Source organism: Gossypium hirsutum, chromosome D09, assembly GCF_007990345.1.
Source record: "Gossypium hirsutum isolate 1008001.06 chromosome D09, Gossypium_hirsutum_v2.1, whole genome shotgun sequence".
NCBI lineage: Eukaryota > Viridiplantae > Streptophyta > Magnoliopsida > Malvales > Malvaceae > Gossypium > Gossypium hirsutum.
Window position 1 is genome coordinate 19,700,373 of NC_053445.1, and position 15,228 is coordinate 19,715,600.

A 15,228-nucleotide genomic window follows, 5' to 3' on the forward strand; every position below is an offset into this window, starting at 1 on the left:
GTGCAGGTTTAATTAAGTTCTTTGCTGCCGAATTTAATATGTCCAAAATAGATTTAATTTGCTAATTCAATTCATGCAAGTACATCCTCCCTTGGACAACATTAAAGGAGCTACTGGTGTCTTTTTTTCCATGTGCCTATTAATAGGCGGTAATTAATGGAGAAACATGCACTTTGACTTGCATTTAGGAAGAGGCTGCTGATTGCCTTTCTCCAAGCACCTTCTTCGTGGAGAGCACATGCATTAAAGGAGTCCGGCCGGTTTTTCCTATGAACACATCACAAGGGCTGTTCGTGCGCCTAAAATGCCATCAATCTGGCTGTTGTTTATTCGGCTTCCCAAGAATGAATTAAAGTTTGCTCAATCCTCTCCACAAAGCAGCACCATTCTTTCCACACTTGCTATTCACACCATGTCCATTCGGTTCTGCAATGTTCACACTATGAAGACCTTTCAAATCTGGTCATTCACACTTCAAATGACTGTTCAAGACCTCCTTTATTGCTAGTTATTTTTCAGCAACAATTGCACATTGATTGTGCTCATTTAAGCTCATTGGTCGAACCTAGCTACTGCCATGCATCATTCAAGTTTTCCAAGTTCATTTGCTTAATCTAGAAGCTGCCCCTTGGACTCCATTCAGTTGAATTTAGCTACAGCAACTTAATGTTTTAATTCTGGAATTTTCTAGCTCAATTTGCTTAGCCATGAAGTTGACCATTCGGCTACCTAGCCGAACACTATAAATAGTTTTCTATTTCATTTTGTAAAAGGACTTTTTTCCCATTTGTTGAATGAACTTTGTTCAAAGAGTGAGTTTTCTCCTCTCTAAATTTGTACGAGTTTTGATCTAACCTATCTAGCGTACTAGTGGCGTCAATCGTTCTTTTTTTTTAACTTATCACCCTATTTTGGTGTGGCGTTCAACCCTTCTACAATTCCGCAAACTCACCTTAAACCAAATAGAAACCGAGGTGACACTCCTTAGTGTTGAATCGTTTCTGGTGTTTAAGCTCACTTATCAATCCCCACCGAATATCCTATATTTTATCTATCTTTATTATCTTCTACGAAACTGAGCCAATAAATTATCCATCTTCCTCATTCTTCTCTTAGCCGAACCTACATCTTTTAAACCATCCATCCCTTCCAAAAAATTCCTTTGAAAACTTCTGCATACTTAACCAAAATTCTCCTATTTCCCAAAGACTCCAGTACTCCTTGTTGACGATCGGGCAACTGCTTGAAACAACTCGATTACCACAGGCCGATTCGCAACAATATGTTTATATGAAACTCAATGGAATGGTGATACATGGAAAAGTACACTGAATCGGGCAATTGCTTATACTATGGATAAATACACTGAATCGAAAGTTAATAATGTTGTTTAGGCTTATGATAAGCATTGGGGACGGATTGTAAAGTAAGTAAATAGAAAGATATATAATCTTATAAAAGGATTGATGATATATATTATGTCTCATGAAATCCTATCATGTTATGAATGGTCAATAAATATGCGACATTAATAAACTTACTCACTTGTGAGTTGATGAATATATCGATTTATATAGTGAAATGGAATATTATGCTTAAAGTTTATATGAGCTTACTAAGCATTCATTGCTTATGTAGTTTCCTTTTATATTACAGATTACTGGAAGCTCGATCGAGTTGGAAGCTAGTCGAAGATCCATCACACTATCCATCAATTTTATCGGTAGATTTTTATGCTTTGTCATGGTTATAATGGCATGTATAGGTTTTTTATGCTTGATAACATGGCCACTATGTTTGGCTTATAAATATGGTTATATGATTGATGACATTTTGCATTTTTGGGGCTTGATGGCTAATGTTGAAATGGTTTAGTGATGATATTTTTGAATAGCCAATTTGGTATGCTTATGTGTGATATTGGCATGAAATGTTGCTTTGAAATTGTTGAAACTTATGTTGTTTTGATACCTTGATGGTTGGTGTTTATAATATCAAATTGATGTATGGTTTGTGGCTAAAGTGATAAATATTAGCATGATTACAGAGAACAGATCAATGAAGATTGCAGATCTTATCTTCCCTAGGAGTAGGGAAACAGATCTAAGCTACGAATCTTATCTTCCCCAGGAGTAGGGAAATAGATCCAAGCTACGAATCTTATCTTCCCCAAGAGTAGGGAAACAGATCCAAGCTATGAATCTTATCTTCCCAAAGAGTAGGGAAACATATCCAAGCTACGAATCTTATCTTCCCCAAGAGTAGGGAAACAGATCCAAGCTACGAATCTTATCTTCCCCAGGAGTAGGGAAACAGATCCAAGCCACGAGTCTTATCCCCCTGAGGTCACAGTGGGGCAGACTAAAGAAGCAAATCTTATCTCCCTAAGGTTGCAGTGGAACAGATTAAAGCCACATCGGTGAATCATGCTTCCCTGACATTCCAGTTCAAAAGATTAAAGCTACATCAGTGAATCTTACCTTCCAGGTGATGCAGTGGAACAGATTAAAGCCACGTCGGTGAATCTTGCTTCCCTGACATTGCAGTTCAAAAGATTAAAGCTACATCGGGAATCTTACCTTCTAGGCGATGCAGTGGAACATATTAAAGCCACATCAGTGAATCTTGCTTCCCTGACATTACAGTTCAAAAGATTAAAGCTACATTAGCAAATCTTACCTTCCAGGCGATGCAGTGGAACAAATTTGTAACACCCCGAACCTGAGACCGACACCGGAGTCGGACACGAGATGTCAACAAACTTTGAAAAATTTTTCCAGACACTGCCCAGTCTGAGCACCAGACGCTTCAAAAATCATATCTTGAGTTTCACAACTCAAAAATCAGTTTTGTGATTTTTCCCTGAAACTAGACTCATGTCCCCACCTATGTATTTTTTTCTAGAATTTTTGGTCGGGCCAATTAGTACAGTTTATTAGTCAAATTCTCCCATGTTACAGGGGTCGACTACACTGACCTTTTCCCATTACGACTGGGATATCTCTCTGCACAGAGCTTCAATACTGATTCCGTTGTTTCTATGGAAAATAGACTCAGAGAGGAATCCATACATATATGGTATGACCCCTAATTATCTCTGGTCAATTTATAGTGAATTTCTAAAGGCGGAACAGGGAATCCAGAAACTGTTCTGGCCCTGTTCCACAAGAACCCGAATATCTCTTACTATAATGTTCCTATGATTGTTTTGTTACTTCCATATGAAAGTAGATTCATCAAGGTTCGATTACATAATTTATTCACTATTTAATTCCACTCCTACGAATTCTTGTGATTTTTCCAATCCACACCACTGCTGCTATCAGCTTCTATTTTCAAAGTAAACCTTACCTAATTTGGGGTTTCATGGACCAACTAGGGCCTTGTCATACATAAGCCCACATATGATCATACTTAGCCATTCCAGTAGCTGATCATTTGCTCAACACTTCCATTCCAACTATAGTTACATCATGAAACCATCTATACATTCATAAACACGAATGGTCTAATGCCATACTCCACTTCTACAAGCCATTTTCGCATGGCTGTACACTTATACATTTCATAAAGTACTCGAAAGACAACAATGGGTAGTCCTATACATGCCATATCAAAATTCAACCAAAATAGTACCCAAAGAGCCTTTGATAGTGTGGGCGACTTCGACTTCAAGATCCTGAGTCCGATAGCTAGAGAACCAAAAATCTATAAAACAGATGAGCAATGTAACGAGTAAGCAATTTATGCTTAGTAAGTTTGAGCAAGGAATTCCAGCATGCACAAAGAATAGCACACATTTAGCTAAACGGAATATTTCATAATACGCAATTTACCGATATCAAACTTGCTTCACAACATTAACAACCCTTATGTACATACACAATAAACTAACTTGGCCGAAGGCCGGTAGCTCGTTTATCAACTGAGCGAACATTTATTTGTAAGGGCTCGATTAAATTCAACACATACGTAACATATCCCCATATTGGGATGTTTTTCGAGTATTCGCTGGAATTTTACAGCAAGCTCATTCATTACCAAATCACGTACCTTCGGGATTTAACCGGATATAGCTCCTCGTTCAAATGCCTTCGGGACATAGCCCGGTTTTAGTAACTCACACAATGCCTTCGGGACATAACCCGGATTTAACAACTCGCACGAATGCCTTCGGGACTTAACCCGGATTTAATAACTCGCACGAATGCCTTCGGGACTTAACCCGGATTTAATAACTCGCACGAATGCCTTCGGGACTTAACCCGGATTTAGTATCTCGCACAAAGGCCTTCGGATCTTAGTCCGGATATATTCACTTAGCACAAAGCCTTCGGGACTTAGCCCGGACAGCATTCAATTAATCATGCACATTCATATTTCATTCTCATTTGCGAAACTCAAACACAAGGCACATATCGTCCTTGCACATTCGGCTCAATAGCCACACATAGAGCATGATTTAATCACATCGTAAATTTAAGCTCTCTTACTCAAGAACTTACCTCGGGTGTTGTCGAACGATTCCGCTAGCTATTCAACCACTTTTTCCTTCCCTTTATCGGTTTTATTTCCCCTTTGCTCTTGAGCTTAATCAAACAAATAAATTGATTTCATCATTTAGGCATCAAAAGATGAACACAAGGCACTTAGCCCATATTTATACATTAGACATTAAAGTCTCATACATGCAAAAATCATGCATTCAACACAACATATTAGCTAATTTCTTTCCCCTTGGCCGAATATGCATGTCCATTTTTGGGGTCGATTTCAACACTTAATACACACATATACACACTAGTAAAGCATCCTCCCCCTTTTCATCAATTTAACACATGCATTGCTCATTAACATGCAAAGTTACATTCGGCCTTAGCACACATCTTGCTAGCCGATTCTTCTCCATTTAGCAACCAATGCACATATGTGCTCACACAAAAATGCTAAAAAAGGAGGTTCAAGAATCATCAAGCCATCATCACATGCATCATTAACAAGCTTCATATTTTGCATGCAATGGCATTAACACAACCTCCACCTAGGCCGAATCTTAACTCATCCTCATGCCTCATCACCACAACATCAAACATCAACCAAGAATGATGCATCCATGGTCAAGTGCCATTTCCATCACATAGCAAGATTTAGACCATGGGTTAGGTAGAACTCAAGCTAACAACTAAAACATGCATGCCTCTCATGGAACATCATCAAACATACCTTAGCCTAGCTACATGCATGGCCGAATCTCTTCACCTTTCTTCTTCTTTCCTCCTTAAAATTTTTGGCCAAGGATGAACCAAAGGATGAGAAAATTTTTCTTTGTTTTTCTTTCTAGTTTTGGCAAGCATGAAGATGAGAAAAGGATGAACAAAATTCCCCCTTTCTCTTTTTTAGCTCACGGCAATGGGGGGGGGACAAACACTACACACACATTTTTTTTTCTTTTTTTTTCCATTTCTTTATTACCCATACTCCTTATTTTATTCTTCCATTAACAAAACATGTTTCATGACATGTTTTGCCCATCATTCCTTGTCATGGCCGGCCACTACTCATTAGGGGGGGAAATTTGACATGCAAGTCCCCCCTTTGTCCACATGCACTAATAGGTCCTCACACATTGACCTATCACATTTTTGAATTTTCTCACATAAGTCCTATTGACTAAATTCACATGCAATCAACCAAATCGAAGCTTGAAATTTTCACACATTCATAATTACATATTCTACACAATAAGTATCACATTCAAACATTTTGGTGACTCGGTTTAGCGGTCCCGAAACCACTTCCCGACTAGGGTCAACTTTGGGCTGTCACAACTCTCCCCCACTTAAGAAATTTTCGTCCCCGAAAATCTTACCGGTAAATAGGTTTGGGTATCGTTCTTTCATCGAGCTCTCGGTCTCCCAAGTAGCTTCCTCGATCCCGTGTTTGAGCCATAACACCTTTACTAGCGGAACTCTTTTGTTTCGCAACTCCTTCACTTCACGAGCTAGGATACGCATCGGTTCTTCTTCATAGCTCATGTCGACTTGAATTTCAACCTCCGATGGGCTAATTATGTGCGATGGATCAGATCGATAGCGTCGAAGCATCGAAACATGAAAGACGTCATGAATCTTTTCAAGCTCCGGGGGCAAAATCAATCTATACGCAACCGGACCAACTCGTTCGGAGATTTTGTACGGCCCAATGAATCTTGGGCTCAACTTGCCCTTACGGCCGAACCTGAGTATCTTTTTCCAAGGTGAAACCTTAAGGAACACTTTGTCTCCCACCTGATACTCGATGTCTTTTCGTTTCAAATCTGCGTACGATTTCAGACGATCCGTGGCTACCTTCAGACTTTCACGGATTACCTTTACTTTCTGTTCAGCATCTCTAATCAAATCAACTCCGAAAATTTTGCTTTCACCGAGCTCGGTCCAAAACAATGGTGTACGGCATTTACGACCGTACAAAGCCTCGTAAGGTGCCATCTTAATACTTGATTGAAAACTATTGTTGTAAGCGAATTCAATCAAAGGTAAATACCGTTCCCATGAACTACTGAACTCGAGGATGCAACATCTCAACATATCCTCAAGTATCTGAATTATCCTCTCGGATTGACCATCGGTTTGGGGGTGAAAAGCAGTGCTAAAATGCAGCTTGGTACCCAGAGCTTCTTGCAATTTCTTCCAAAATCGTGAGGTGAATCTCGGATCTCTATCCGACACGATAGAAACAGGTACCCCGTGTAATCTCACAATTTGATAAACGTACAATTCAGCTAGTTTATCCAATGAAAAATCCGTACGTACGGGGATGAAATGAGCCGACTTAGTCAGTCTATCAACAATAACCCATATCGCATCCTTCTTACTTGCTGACAGAGGCAGTCCAGACACAAAGTCCATTGTGACTCGATCCCATTTCCACTCGGGTATCATGATCGGCTGGAGTAATCCTGAAGGCACTTGATGTTCCGCTTTCACTTGTTGACATATTAAACATCTCGAAACAAAGTCAGAGATGTCCCGTTTCATACCATGCCACCAAAATTGACGTTTCAAATCATTGTACATTTTCGTACTCCCCGGGTGAAATGACATTCGGCTACAATGGGCTTCGTTCAGAATCATCGAAATGAGTTCCGAATTCCTTGGAACACACAAACGATTTCTGAACCTCAAACAATCATCATCATCAATTTGAAACTCCGATTCCTCGTTCGGAAAACACTTAGCCCGTTTTGCAACCAATTCATCATCGACTTTCTGAGCTTCACGAATTTGGTGAGTCAATAATGGTTTAGCTTTTAATTCAGCTACTAACACACTTTCTGGTAGAACAGACAAATGCACGTTCATCGCTCGTAAAGCAAACAATGACTTCCGGCTTAAGGCGTCCGCAACCACGTTAGCCTTTCCCGGTGGTAATCAATGACAAGCTCGTAATCTTTCAACAACTCAAGCCAACGTCTTTGTCGCAGATTCAAGTCTCGTTGAATCATCAAATATTTGAGACTTTTGTGATCCGAAAATACATGGCACTTCTCACCAAACAGATAATGTCGCCATATTTTAAAGCAAACACGATGACAGCTAGTTCGAGATCATGGGTCGGATAATTCCTCTCGTGAGGCTTCAATTGTCTCGACGCATAGGCCACGACTCGACCTTCTTGCATCAATACGCAACCCAACCCAAGTAGGGATGCGTCACTATAAATGACAAACTCTTTACCTGATTCGGGTTGCACCAAAATTGGAGCTTCAGTCAAATGAGTTTTCAGTTGGTTGAAACTTTTCTGACATTTCTCCGTCCACTCGAACTTAACATCCTTTTGAAGTAGCTTCGTCATTGGTGTGGCTATCATCGAGAAACCTTTCACAAATCGTCGGTAATAACCGGCGAGCCCCAAAAAGCTCCGAACTTCAGTAATATTTCTCGGGGGTTTCCAGTCAAGTATGGCTGAAATTTTGTTCGGGTCAACTCGAATACCCGACGCGGATACCACATGACCCAAGAAGCTAACCTCTCTTAACCAGAACTCACACTTACTGAACTTAGCATATAACTGCTTATCCCGCAAAATTTGCAGCACTAGCCTCAGATGCTCAGCATGTTCGGTCTCATCTCTTGAATAGACTAAAATGTCATCAATGAACACAACTACGAACTGATCCAAATACGGTCTGAAGATCCGATTCATCAAATCCATAAATACCGCAGGGGCATTAGTGAGCCCAAACGGCATCACTAAGAATTCGTAGTGACCATATCTCGTTCTGAAGGCAGTTTTGGGAATATCTGGATCTCGAATTCGCAACTGATAATAGCCCGATCTCAAATCTATTTTGAGAACACTGAGGCTCCCTTCAGTTGGTCGAACAAATCATCGATGCGCGGCAACGGATATTTGTTCTTTATCGTCACTTTATTCAGCTGACGATAGTCAATGCACAACCTCATGGTTCCGTCCTTCTTTTTCACGAACAATACTGGTGCACCCCAAGGTGAGAAACTTGGTCGAGCGAAACCTCTATCCGTCAGTTCTTGCAACTGAGCTTTCAACTCCTTTAACTCAGTTGGTGCCATACGATACGGAGCTATCGAAATTGGCGTAGTCCCAGGTACAAGCTCAATACCAAACTTTACCTCCCAAACAGGTGGTAAACCCGGTAATTCTTCTGGAAAAACATCCGGGTATTCACAAACCACCGGCACAGATTCGGGTTTCTTTTCTAATTCTTTGTCATCAAGCACATATGCAAGGTATGCTTCGCACCCTTTTCTTACATATTTCTGTGCCAACATTGCTGATATTACAGCTGGCATCCCCTCCAAGTCCGCAGACTCAATTCGGACTACTTCGTTATTTGCGCACCTCAAATCAATAGTCTTGCTCTTGCAATTCACAATCGCATCATGCGCGGTCAACCAATCCAACCCAAGGATAACATCAAATTCATCAAACGGCAAAAGCATCAAGTCCGCTGGAAAACAGGAACCTCGAATTTCCAGGGGACATTTCTTACACACTTTGTCGACAAGCACGTAACGACCCAAGGGATTTGACACCCGAATTACGAACTCAGTAGACTCAATAGGTAAAGTCTTACTGGATGCTAAGGTTTCACATATGTAAGAATGAGTAGAACCGGGGTCAATCAAAGCAATTACATTAGTATCAAAGAGGGTGAATGTACCGGTAATAACATCAGACGAAGAAGCATCCTCGCGGGCACGTATAGCATAAGCTCTAGCAGGCGCACGGGCTTCGGATCTGGTTATATCATCTCTAGATCCTCTCTGACCACCACCAGCATTGCCCATATTTCCAGATGGTCTACCTCGAGCAGTGGTAGCACCCGGTCTCCCACTCTGATTTGCATTCTGTCCCGACAACCTCGGGCAATCTTTAATGAAGTGGTCCACTGATCCGCATTTGTAACAGGAGCGGTCAGGAAATCTACAACTCCCCGAATGCCATTTACCGCAATATCGGCATTTCGTCCTGTCTCGACGTTCATTCCCAACACTGGCGACCGAAGTGCCTCGTGTACCCACAGGGGGTCGATCACGATCTCGTCCAAAAAGGCCCGAAGTGCCTCTAAACTGGCCCGCATCATCTCGAAATCTCTTCGATGTCTGTTGAAGAGACCTTCCCGAGGACCTTTTACGAAACTCTCCAGTTCCCTCATCAACTCTTTGCTTTTCTTTTCTAAGCTCTTCGGCTTTACAAGCTCGTTCAACAAGTACCACGAACTCTCGTATTTCAAGAACGCCAACGAACATCTTTATATCTTCATTCAGCCCATCCTCGAAGCGTTTACACATAATAGCTTCGGACGAAACACATTCCCGAGCGTATTTGCTAAGTCTAACAAATTTTCGCTCGTAATCAGTAACCGACATGAAGCCTTGCTTAAGCTCAAGAAATTCCTTCCGTTTTTGATCAACAAATCTCTGACTGATATACTTTTTCCGAAACTCAGTTTGGAAAAACTCCCAAGTTACTTGCTCTCGGGGCACAATAGAAGTCAGAGTACTCCACCAATAGTAGGCAGAATCACGTAGCAAGGAGATAGCACACTTTAGGCATTCATCGGGTGTACAAGATAGCTCATCGAGTACCCGGATAGTGTTGTCCAGCCAAAATTCAGCTTGCTCGGCATCATCGCTATCCATAGCCTTAAATTCAGTAGCCCCATGTTTTCGGATTCTGTCAACTGGGGGCTTATTTGACCTTATTTGGTCCATTACCGGTGGTATTGTAGGTGCGGGGGTAGTATTTGTCGGGAATGGAGGTTGTGGAACAGCCATATTAGTTCGAATGTATTGGTTAAACCAATCATTCATCACGCTATAGAATGCTTGTCTAGCTTCATCATTCTGATTACTAGCATTAGGTTGAGAGTTTGCCGGCACTGTCCCTTGTGCGGGAGTAGGCGCTACACTCTCAAGATCATCAGCTACCTCTCGGTCACGATCGGGATCCATAAATAAACACATTTACAATTGTCAGAAATCACCACACTATCAAGTAATCACATAAAATGGCATGTATAGCTAGACCCAAAACATTACGGTAGTCCTAGAATCGACTAAACCGTAGCTCTGATACCAATAAAATGTAACACCCCGAACCCGAGACCGACACCGGAGTCGGACACGAGATGTCAACAAACTTTGAAAAATTTTTCCAGACACTGCCCAGTCTGAGTACCAGACGCTTCAAAAATCATATCTTGAGTTTCACAACTCGAAAATCAGTTTTGTGATTTTTCCCTGAAACTAGACTCATGTCCCCACCTATGTATTTTTTTCTAGAATTTTTGGTCGGGCCAATTAGTACAGTTTATTAGTCAAAGTCTCCCATGTTACAGGGGTCGACTACACTGACCTTTTCCCATTACGACTGGGATATCTCTCTGCACAAAGCTTCAATACTGATGCCGTTTGTTTCTATGGAAACTAGACTCAGAGAGGAATCCATACATATATGGTATGACCCCTAATTATCTCTGGTCAATTTATAGTAAATTTCTAAAGGCGGAACAGGGAATCCAGAAACTGTTCTGGCCCTGTTCCACAAGAACCCGAATATCTCTTACTATACTGTTCCTATGATTGTTTTGTTACTTCCATATGAAAGTAGATTCATCAAGGTTCGATTACATAATTTATTCACTATTTAATTCCACTCCTACGAATTCTTGTGATTTTTCCAATCCACACCACTGCTGCTATCAGCTTCTGTTTTCAAAGTAAACCTTACCTAATTTGGGGTTTCATGGACCAACTAGGGCCTTGTCATACATAAGCCCACATATGATCATACTTAGCCATTCCAGTAGCTGATCATTTGCTCAACACTTCCATTCCAACTATAGTTACATCATGAAACCATCTATACATTCATAAACACGAATGGTCTAATGCCATACTCCACTTCTACAAGCCATTTTCGCATGGCTGTACACTTATACATTTCATAAAGTACTCGAAAGACAACAATGGGTAGTCCTATACATGCCATATCAAAATTCAACCAAAATAGTACCCAAAAGAGCCTTTGATAGTGTGGGCGACTTCGACTTCAAGATCCCGAGTCCGATAGCTGGAGAACCAAAAATCTATAAAACAGATGAGCAATGTAACGAGTAAGCAATTTATGCTTAGTAAGTTTGAGCAAGGAATTCCAGCATGCACAAAGAATAGCACACATTTAGCTAAACGGAATATTTCATAATACGCAATTTACCGATATCAAACTTGCTTCACAACATTAACAACCCTTATGTACATACACAATAAACTAACTTGGCCGAAGGCCGGTAGCTCGTTTATCAACTGAGCGAACATTTATTTGTAAGGGCTCGATTAAATTCAACACATACGTAACATATCCCCATATTGGGATGTTTTTCGAGTATTCGCTGGAATTTTACAGCAAGCTCATTCATTACCAAATCACGTACCTTTGGGATTTAACCGGATATAGCTCCTCGTTCAAATGCCTTCGGGACATAGCCCGGTTTTAGTAACTCACACAATGCCTTCGGGACATAACCCGGATTTAACAACTCGCACGAATGCCTTCGGGACTTAACCCGGATTTAATAACTCGCACGAATGCCTTTGGGACTTAACCCGGATTTAATAACTCGCACGAATGCCTTCGGGACTTAACCCGGATTTAGTATCTCGCACAAAGGCCTTCGGATCTTAGTCCGGATATATTCACTTAGCACAAAGCCTTCGGGACTTAGCCCGGACAGCATTCAATTAATCATGCACATTCATATTTCATTCTCATTTGCGAAACTCAAACACAAGGCACATATCGTCCTTGCACATTCGGCTCAATAGCCACACATAGAGCATGATTTAATCACATCGTAAATTTAAGCTCTCTTACTCAAGAACTTACCTCGGGTGTTGTCGAACGATTCCGCTAGCTATTCAACCACTTTTTCCTTCCCTTTATCGGTTTTATTTCCCCTTTGCTCTTGAGCTTAATCAAACAAATAAATTGATTTCATCATTTAGGCATCAAAAGATGAACACAAGGCACTTAGCCCATATTTATACATTAGACATTAAAGTCTCATACATGCAAAAATCATGCATTCAACACAACATATTAGCTAATTTCTTTCCCCTTGGCCGAATATGCATGTCCATTTTTGGGGTCGATTTCAACACTTAATACACACATATACACACTAGTAAAGCATCCTCCCCCTTTTCATCAATTTAACACATGCATTGCTCATTAACATGCAAAGTTACATTCGGCCTTAGCACACATCTTGCTAGCCGATTCTTCTCCATTTAGCAACCAATGCACATATGTGCTCACACAAAAATGCTAAAAAAGGAGGTTCAAGAATCATCAAGCCATCATCACATGCATCATTAACAAGCTTCATATTTTGCATGCAATGGCATTAACACAACCTCCACCTAGGCCGAATCTTAACTCATCCTCATGCCTCATCACCACAACATCAAACATCAACCAAGAATGATGCATCCATGGTCAAGTGCCATTTCCATCACATAGCAAGATTTAGACCATGGGTTAGGTAGAACTCAAGCTAACAACTAAAACATGCATGCCTCTCATGGAACATCATCAAACATACCTTAGCCTAGCTACATGCATGGCCGAATCTCTTCACCTTTCTTCTTCTTTCCTCCTTAAAATTTTTGGCCAAGGATGAACCAAAGGATGAGAAAATTTTTCTTTGTTTTTCTTTCTAGTTTTGGCAAGCATGAAGATGAGAAAAGGATGAACAAAATTCCCCCTTTCTCTTTTTTAGCTCACGGCAATGGGGGGGGGACAAACACTACACACACATTTTTTTTTCTTTTGTTTTCCATTTCTTTATTACCCATACTCCTTATTTTATTCTTCCATTAACAAAACATGTTTCATGACATGTTTTGCCCATCATTCCTTGTCATGGCCGGCCACTACTCATTAGGGGGGGGAAATTTGACATGCAAGTCCCCCCCTTTGTCCACATGCACTAATAGGTCCTCACACATTGACCTATCACATTTTTGAATTTTCTCACATAAGTCCTATTGACTAAATTCACATGCAATCAACCAAATCGAAGCTTGAAATTTTCACACATTCATAATTACATATTCTACACAATAAGTATCACATTCAAACATTTCGGTGACTCGGTTTAGCGGTCCCGAAACCACTTCCCGACTAGGGTCAACTTTGGGCTGTCACAAAATTAAAGCCACATCGGTGAATCTTGCTTCCCTGACATTGCATTTCAAAAGATTAAAGCTACATCAGCGAATCTTACCTTCCAGGCAGTGCAGTGAAGTAGATTAAAGCCACATCGGTGAATCTTGCTTCCTCGACATTGTAGTTGAGAATATTAAAGCTACAACAGCGAATCTTACTTCCCAGATAGTGCAGTGGAACAGATTAAAGCCACAGCAGCGAATCTTGCTTCCCTGACATCAAAGTTATGAGTTACAAATCTGATCTCCCTGACGTTGTAGTGGAGTGGATCGAGGCACCGATTCCTATACCTCTAAAGATGCAGTAGGATGGAATGAGGCAACTCGAAGAAGGAGAGCACCAGGGGCCAAGCACGACCGGGAAAATTGGTCCTCCTTAGTCTTTGCTCTATTCTGGTTACACGACAATGATCAAAGAGGGGCGCTGTATAGGCCCAATTTTACCCAGGCCTTAAACACAACAAAATTAAAACAAATTCCTAGCCCGTTTATAGAAACCTGGCCTAGTTACATTGAAGCCCAAAACAAAAAAACACAAGCAGAAACCCTAGGGCATCTGCAAACTCCAGCGCGCACGTGGAAACTAGTTTCCTCTACGCGCGTGTTCTAGCAGTCACTGTCCCTCCGTACGCACCAGGCGCGTCCTCCTTCCAGGCTGGCTGAGCACTATACACCTGCAACACAAACGAAAAAATGAACGCAACGCACACTGCAATAGACAACAAAAAGCAGAAATTGAGAGAAAAATAAAAAAGAAAAAAATAGAAAAGAGCAAAAAGAAAAATGATGTATTTTTCAATTCGGCTATAAAGCCAATTTTTTCTTTAGAATCAGAGGAGGGAGGCATATTGTATGAGAAAAAAATGAAATCAATTCAACAAAGGTTTTCTTTTTTTCTCTCTTTTTTCTTCAATCGTTCTTCTTTGTTTCGTTCTTTGTTCTTGTTATTAATACATATAAGCACTTATAAAATAAAAATAAATAGGGGAAGAGAACTTACCTTCCGGTTTGAGGCCGTTGGACCTCGCTCGCTTCGTTGAAATTGAAGTTTGAGAGAGGGAAAATCGGTGTTGCGGCGGAGGGAAGGGCCTAGGGTTCCTTTGTTTTTTTTTTTTGTTTTTAAGGCTGCTGAGAATGTTTAGGAGGCTACCGATTTAGGGTATTTTGTTTAGCCTTCATAACGAAAAAACGGCGTCGTTTAAAGTCTTCTACCATGGCATTAAAATGGCGCCATGTAGGCCTGCAACCCGCGTGTGTGACCCGACCCGGGGAGGATCCGCGCGTCCAGCCTAATGGGCTATTTCCACAATGAGCCCCTCTTGTTTTGTGGAGTTTTGATTTAATTTTCTTCAATTCTTTAAATTTGTATCGTATATTTAACTTTCTTTTCATTTGGATCCAATTCCAAACGGTATCGTTTCACGTGATTGGCATTGAATATTCAATTTTATGTTTA